The following is a 6,811-nucleotide window of genomic DNA, read 5'->3' as shown; positions in this document are numbered from 1 at the left end:
TTTCGTCAGCTGGTAAAGTTTGTTTCTCGCCTCTGGTTTGCTTGGTTTGGGACTTGTGAAGCTGCACATCGATGGATTTGCTCTTCATTGTTTGGACTTTCAGTAGTGAAAATTAAACCACACTAAACTGAACTTCAACTCTGAAAACTGGACTGACACAGTTTCGATTTACTAGAACCTCTACATTAAGCTGCTTTGACACAATCTACATTGTAAAAGCGCAATAGAAATAAACATTAATTGAATTGAACATATTAAAGCTGGATTCATTGAGAAATTGGCCCTGCAGGAGCCAATGGGACACCCCTGCACAAGAGGACACACAATATTTAGTTGAATCCATTTTTTCTCCAAAAACCTTCCTATGCTTTGAAGATCTAACAATGAAGCTTATGCACTGAAGCTTATACTCTCATCACGTAATACTCCCATAAATTAAATAGCATTTCCTAACATGTCAAAATCCTCCACTCCTTACAGCGTAGCTTTATTCAAAGGAGACAGATAAGTGGTTGTTTATTTGCGCAGTGATGCAATCAGAAGGCCCGTTTCACCAAACCTCAGTAGTTTCCTCTCCTCATTGCTCAAATCCTATCTTCCCCACTTTCCCTTTCACAATCTCTTTCCCCTCCCGCCTCTCTTTCTTTGCTCTTGATCATTATCCAAAGCCTCTGTGTGACCATTCGTGACCTGGGTTTCCTTCTGATGTGGTCGACGTGATCTTGAAGTTTAAAGTGTAATGTTTAATGAGTAGATTTCCATGATTAGCTCTCTAAAAATAAACTTACCATCCCATCACCTACTAGGGGGGCTCACTATAAGCGCGCACATGTGCATTAGCCCACATACTTAATAGGAAAGTGTGTGCAGTTGTGGAGGAGAAAAACAACATGCTAATAATTTAGGTTGTTAAGTTGTGGTCTGATTCATGAAATTCCACCAGTCAAAAACAAAGTAAACAACCTTACACATGTGGCTACAATACTGAGATGAGAACGAGAGACTTAGGACCTGTCTTCACCTTGGCACGCAGATGCAGGGATGTACCAAATTTCACACTACACAATGTCAAAAACTGCTGTTAGCGGTCTCAGAATACACTTTATAGCGTTAAGAGTCGGTTCATGTTTACATACAGCGCTTTGCTGTTGCTTGTTTTGGGATGTCTTTGCAGTGTTTGAAGTCGCTGATGGCTTCGTTAAACCCGGTTAACTCTTTAAGCAAATGACCATTCGCATGCTCGCTCTTTATTGAACAAGCCTCTGTTTTGTACATGTCTCCTGACTCATATCGCTCCAGGAAACTGTTAACTTGGGCTTGGTCCGCTCTAAAAACAACACCTCCTCTTTTCTCCACAGTTCCACAAAGAAGAAGCGCCTTGTTTTTCAAGTGGTGGTTTTCTGAAGCCGCACCATTTGATGTGGGCTTCCCTTAATCGCACAACACGCTCTCTAAACATGAAATGCATTAATTTTCTCCCAGACATTTTCCTGTCGCTGCTTTTGAACATTGTTGTGCTGTCTTAATATAGAGCGAGGGACAAGACAATAAGGCAGACTCGAATGGAGTTATTATTTTTGATTGTGTGCATCTACCACTTAGTACTACAAAGGAACAGCGAACCTTTAATCCGAGATGGGACGCGAGCACTTTGTAGTCTTAATATCTTTCTTCCCTTCTGTCCACATCACTGGTTTATGGGTGCTGCGTTAGTATTAAACTGGGGCCTTGGAAAGAAGCCTACCATTAAGACTGAAATGTTGTGCTCTTTGAGGTCTGCACATTTAATTACAAGCTGGGCCCGGATGGAGGAGCGCCTCTGTCGTCGGACTGAATAGAGGGCTTGCACAACATCGGTTGGCAACCTGGTGCCAGCATTAGAGCAGGAAGCCAGCCCTATGGGCGGACAACAGACAAGGACGTCTTTCACAAGAACGCGAGCCTGAGACTTGTCTAAGAGATCAATGCAAATCTCGAGAATCCTAAGATCTCTGTTAGTGCTGGTAATTTGCGGATTGTGATTACAGGAATAGTTCTATCATCATTTAATTACCCGTAATCGTTCAAAACCACTGTTACTTGCTTTATTTTGTTCTCAATGGAATGCAAAATGAGATGTTTAGGAGTTTGTCCTGGGTGATCCTGCATACAATAAAAGTGAGAACTAATCCATTAAAGTTATTCTTTCTGTAAATCGTTATTTATCGTTAAAATACAATGAATTGAAGACTGTCTTCTGTTTTTCAAACATAACTTCTGTTCAAAAATGTAATCTATACATAATTCTCTACCCCTAAACTTAACCCTAACTGTAAATTAGTCCCAAAAGGGTTATTAATAATTGGATAGCAATAATGTAAAAGCACACAAACCCAACCCCAACATAGGGTTGTTATGATACTGGAATTCGATACCAATCGGATACATGGACACTGGAGCATTTAAAGGAACGTCGATCAGCTGGTTTGTTTATAAGCTGACATACGAGTGATCCGCTGATGAATCACAGCTTTAAAACACTGCAGTGTCCCTGTATCTGTGGTTGCACTCAGTAAACAGCAGTGAGTTTGATGAATCGATGACCTTCACGGCCAATCAGTCATTTCTATTTAGCATGTGAACACAATGGTCAAATGTTTGCACGAATGTACATTTTTTAAATTTCAAATTCCAGTATTGTGACAACACTACTCCAACATAAATTACATCCCTTAAATCTGAACAGCTGATTGGAACCTTAGTATTGTACCGAAATATACCACTCAGTATCAACAGGTTATTAGTCATGTTGAAGCAACAAAAGCAGTTCCAACTTCAGTTTTGTTCTGCTATGGGGATTTACTGGACTTTTTCTTTAAGGAGACCCTTAATATACATTACAGATGGTCATATTTTGGTTTTAAGGGTCTCCAACAACAGGCTGATATGCATGCAAGGTCAAAAAACACTTTCATTGTCTTATAATCTGCATTTATTTTTATCTAATTATCCCAGTGACTCACATATGATTCGTTCAACGATTTATTTGTTCCCAAACCCCTCCTTAGCGTGAAGCTAATCTGCGCTGATTGGACCGATGACAATCTGTTGCATTTGGTTGACAGCGTTCAGAGTTAGACAGAGCGCAATGCCCACCAATATTGAAGTAGTCAGAGTGCAGAGTGTATGTGTGAGCATACCAGTCAACACTCCTGTTTTTCCGAGGAGTCTCCCATATTTCAGACCCATCTCCCACAACCCTCCTGTTATGTTATTTATCTCGGAAAACTCCCGAGATTTCAACCACCCCCCATGCACCTCAGCCTTTTGGTACGGTCAGTGAAACCACCGATTCGCCAACATTGGTATAGGATCCGATCGCAGCGGCCACCTGAAACACACTTCATAGTAGTTACTAACACCACAGTACACAGTACCCGGTTCTCAACAGTGTTATTCAGACACCTCAACCCCGAACCTAACCCCCCAGTCTCCCGGATTTTTTCAGGGAAAATTGTTGGCAGGTATGTGTGTCAGCCAATTGCAGAAGTGCATTAAAGCAGTACAGTTAAATATTACTCTATTCTTAACCATGACACACATTCAGTATTAACCCACACAGTGGCAAAAGTTGAACAAATTTGAACGTTGACAACCGCACGTGTGTAGGAACAGCTGACGGTGGCCATAGCAAAGACAGACAGCAGTGGAACGCAAGCTCACAAATGCATTTAAATCCATAAATAAAGCGCACTTACTTGTGAAATGGAGGACGAAACTGGTCCATAAACTGTGTGCTGTAAATTTTCTGCCGAGCTCTGACAAAGTCCCACACATCAATAGTCTTTTCTGATGCTTCCTTTAACAACGGCCAACGAATCCCCCGTTGTAAGCATGTAGATTACTGAAGCACTCGTCAGAAAAATGAGGGCAATAATACTGAGATATTTTTGCAAAAATAAACCTCAACCACTGACTCTTCACATCTTTGGGTAGAGAAAATAACAGTTACTTTCCTCTTACACTTCCAATAATATCCAGCTAAGCACAGCGTCTACACGACTTGATTCAACTGGGATCTGCCACAGTGTTTGTCTTCCTCTTTTTCTTTGCTACTGTGTTTGTGGGCAGGGCCCCATGTTTCAATTTTCCCGGGTTTGCGCACGCAACAATTGGGCGGGGCTTAAGTTCCGTATCGACGTCACACAGAAACGGCTAAAGACTTATCAAGATGATTCATTTGAAGCACTATGAGTCGACTCTTTTATAAATGAATCAATAGTTTTAAACACTGTACACTTCCAGATTTAAGCCTTAGCTGGATATTTCACTTTACTTAGAGTTGTATTACACACTACATGGAAGGTCATTTTCAAAAACCCATAATAGGCACTCTTTAAGGCTTTTTACGCTCTTTGGCCTTCGAAGATTTATTAGCGATCACTCAACTGTGCTTCCCTGACAAGATGTGCATGACAATTGCAGCATTTGCTAAATCATTTCACTTGTTTCATTATCGTCATTTAGCTTCATAATGTTCAACCACCCAATTACGGATCGTTCCTTTCCCTCTGCTAGTCTCCTTTCAGGGCTCTTCTTTGGGAACTCCACTTGAGGTTTTAATTTGTTTTGTTTTTAGGGGACTCTTCAGTTGTATCCTGGACCCTTTGATGTCGTTGCCTGGGTGCCACTAGACAAAAGAGTCTCCCATCAGCTGGACTTAAGGCCAGGGGGAGCTGGTTAGGAGACAAGAGAGGACACGGTGCGAAATAAAGAATCAAAGCAATACCAACAGTCCTCTGGTTGGGGGGGGCGGAGGACTCCATGCGAGACTAAACTGCATGTCCCTCTTAAATCTGACAAGGAGCTCGCATGATGCCTTTGTTATTTTATGCTCTTTGTTTGTTGCGTGCCTTTGTATGCGAGTGGGAGCGAGTGATGTTTATAGATGTAGGCGTAATATGCACAAATGCATTCCTACAGCAAAGCAGGTGACGTGAAAGCACCACAGCAAGCGAACTCGAGAGACGCTGGCCTCTTTTTTTAATGTCTTAGTTCTGTTCTTTGGCACAATGTTTATGACCTCTCCCACAGTAGCAGGGTGCATAGCCCTTTATTGGGCGCCTTTATGTTTGTGCCCCGTACCCCATGCAAACACTCATGCCACAGCAGCCCCTCACAGTCCCACCATGGGGTTCATGCCTAAAGCTCTTAGCACCCCTCCCGCCTGGAGAGCTGCCTTTGGCAAAGTTGGCATTACAGATACTATAGTGACAACCTCATTAAACCCAGAGCCGAGGGCAGTTTATAGTCATTGTTACTCGGTGTTGACCGGTAATTAAAGTCATCACACATCAAAGTGCAGATGTGACCTCTTGGGGGAGACTTCAAAGCAACATTCGGATGACAGTTAATCATTCATTATTTGGGATTTGTGTTCTTAACAAAGAAAGATAGGCACAGTATCAACAATTTCTATTAAAAACAACTTTAGAAACTATATAAACTGTAAAGTGTACATTATAAATGATTACTCGCCTTACAAATCTCTCTTTAAAATTAATATTTTTAATATAAGGTGCTGTACTTTAGGATATTTGGCAGTATACATTTCATTAGTCAGTACCAAAGATAAAACTGAAACTAATCCTAACATAAATATAAGATATAACATATTTTAGGATCATGGTGCAAAAATTGAATATACCCCAATGAATATGCTAGGTAATTTAAAATTAAATGACAATTTTAATAAAGGGGCAACATGAAGAGAACTATAACAACTTTTACATTCAGTAGTAGTAGTAGTAGTAGTTTCTAAAATTTGTATCTCTCTATTCCTAAAGATGTTAGATGACCATACTCTTATTTCAATGAACATAACCCATAGATATATACAGTAGATGTCGCCTACGCTATTGTTGTTTATTAGAAGGAATAAACAACAACAGAGCCGCCATTTTAGTACAGGGTGGCGCTTTGTTGAAATGAACGCAGGACCAAGGTGCAGTGGAGGACTGCCATCCAGGGCCAGAGATACACACATATATCTTTGATCGGGAGCTTTCCTGGTTGTCAGTATGCAAATATTTATTTTTTAATTCTGAAAATCTAAATTTTACATCACTTTTCCATATTGACGGATACGTGACCGCACGGGCATTGCCGACAAAGAGTATGTGTTTGTGTGCATGGAAATGTACTATCCTCCCTCTCTGTTTAATTTGATCTAATCCGAGTCCTGAAACACACCTCCGCTCCTGCTTTCACTTCTCATTCTAACGGAAGGAGTGGTTCGTTTTGAATCCCCGTTATGAACGACTCGTTCACTCAGCCGATAATAATACAAGTTTCTGACACTGCAGCATCTTGTTGTCCTATTTCATAATATTGTTTGCTTATTTTATTCAACAAAACTAGCATAAGCTTGGTATTTAGTGCGAGTTGGTGCTGCTTTGCCTTATAGTCAGTGTAGTAAGTCAATAGCGCTACTTGTTTAGCACAAAAGTTCATAACATATAAAAACGTAAGAACTAAATCTTATGAAATGTGATACTTTGCATTTATGTTCTTGTATCAGGCCTTAATTTAATAATATTCTGATTTATGGCAGAAAATAAAATCTGAATTTTAATCATCTTTCCTACCAGTTGGGGTTTCTGACACCTCATTACCTTGATTACGACTTGATGCACCATGTTTGATTTTGTCAGTGTAGAGTTTTCCTTTCCTTAATGCTATTGTTAAGACAAATGTTGCATGGTGCATTTTAGGGTGAGTTTTTCTTTAAAAGTGAACCAGCAAAAGTATATCAAAGCAGATGGCACTGTAG

Source organism: Danio aesculapii, chromosome 3 (assembly GCF_903798145.1).
Source record: "Danio aesculapii chromosome 3, fDanAes4.1, whole genome shotgun sequence".
Taxonomy (NCBI): Eukaryota; Metazoa; Chordata; class Actinopteri; order Cypriniformes; family Danionidae; genus Danio; species Danio aesculapii.
This window is presented reverse-complemented; position numbering follows the sequence as displayed.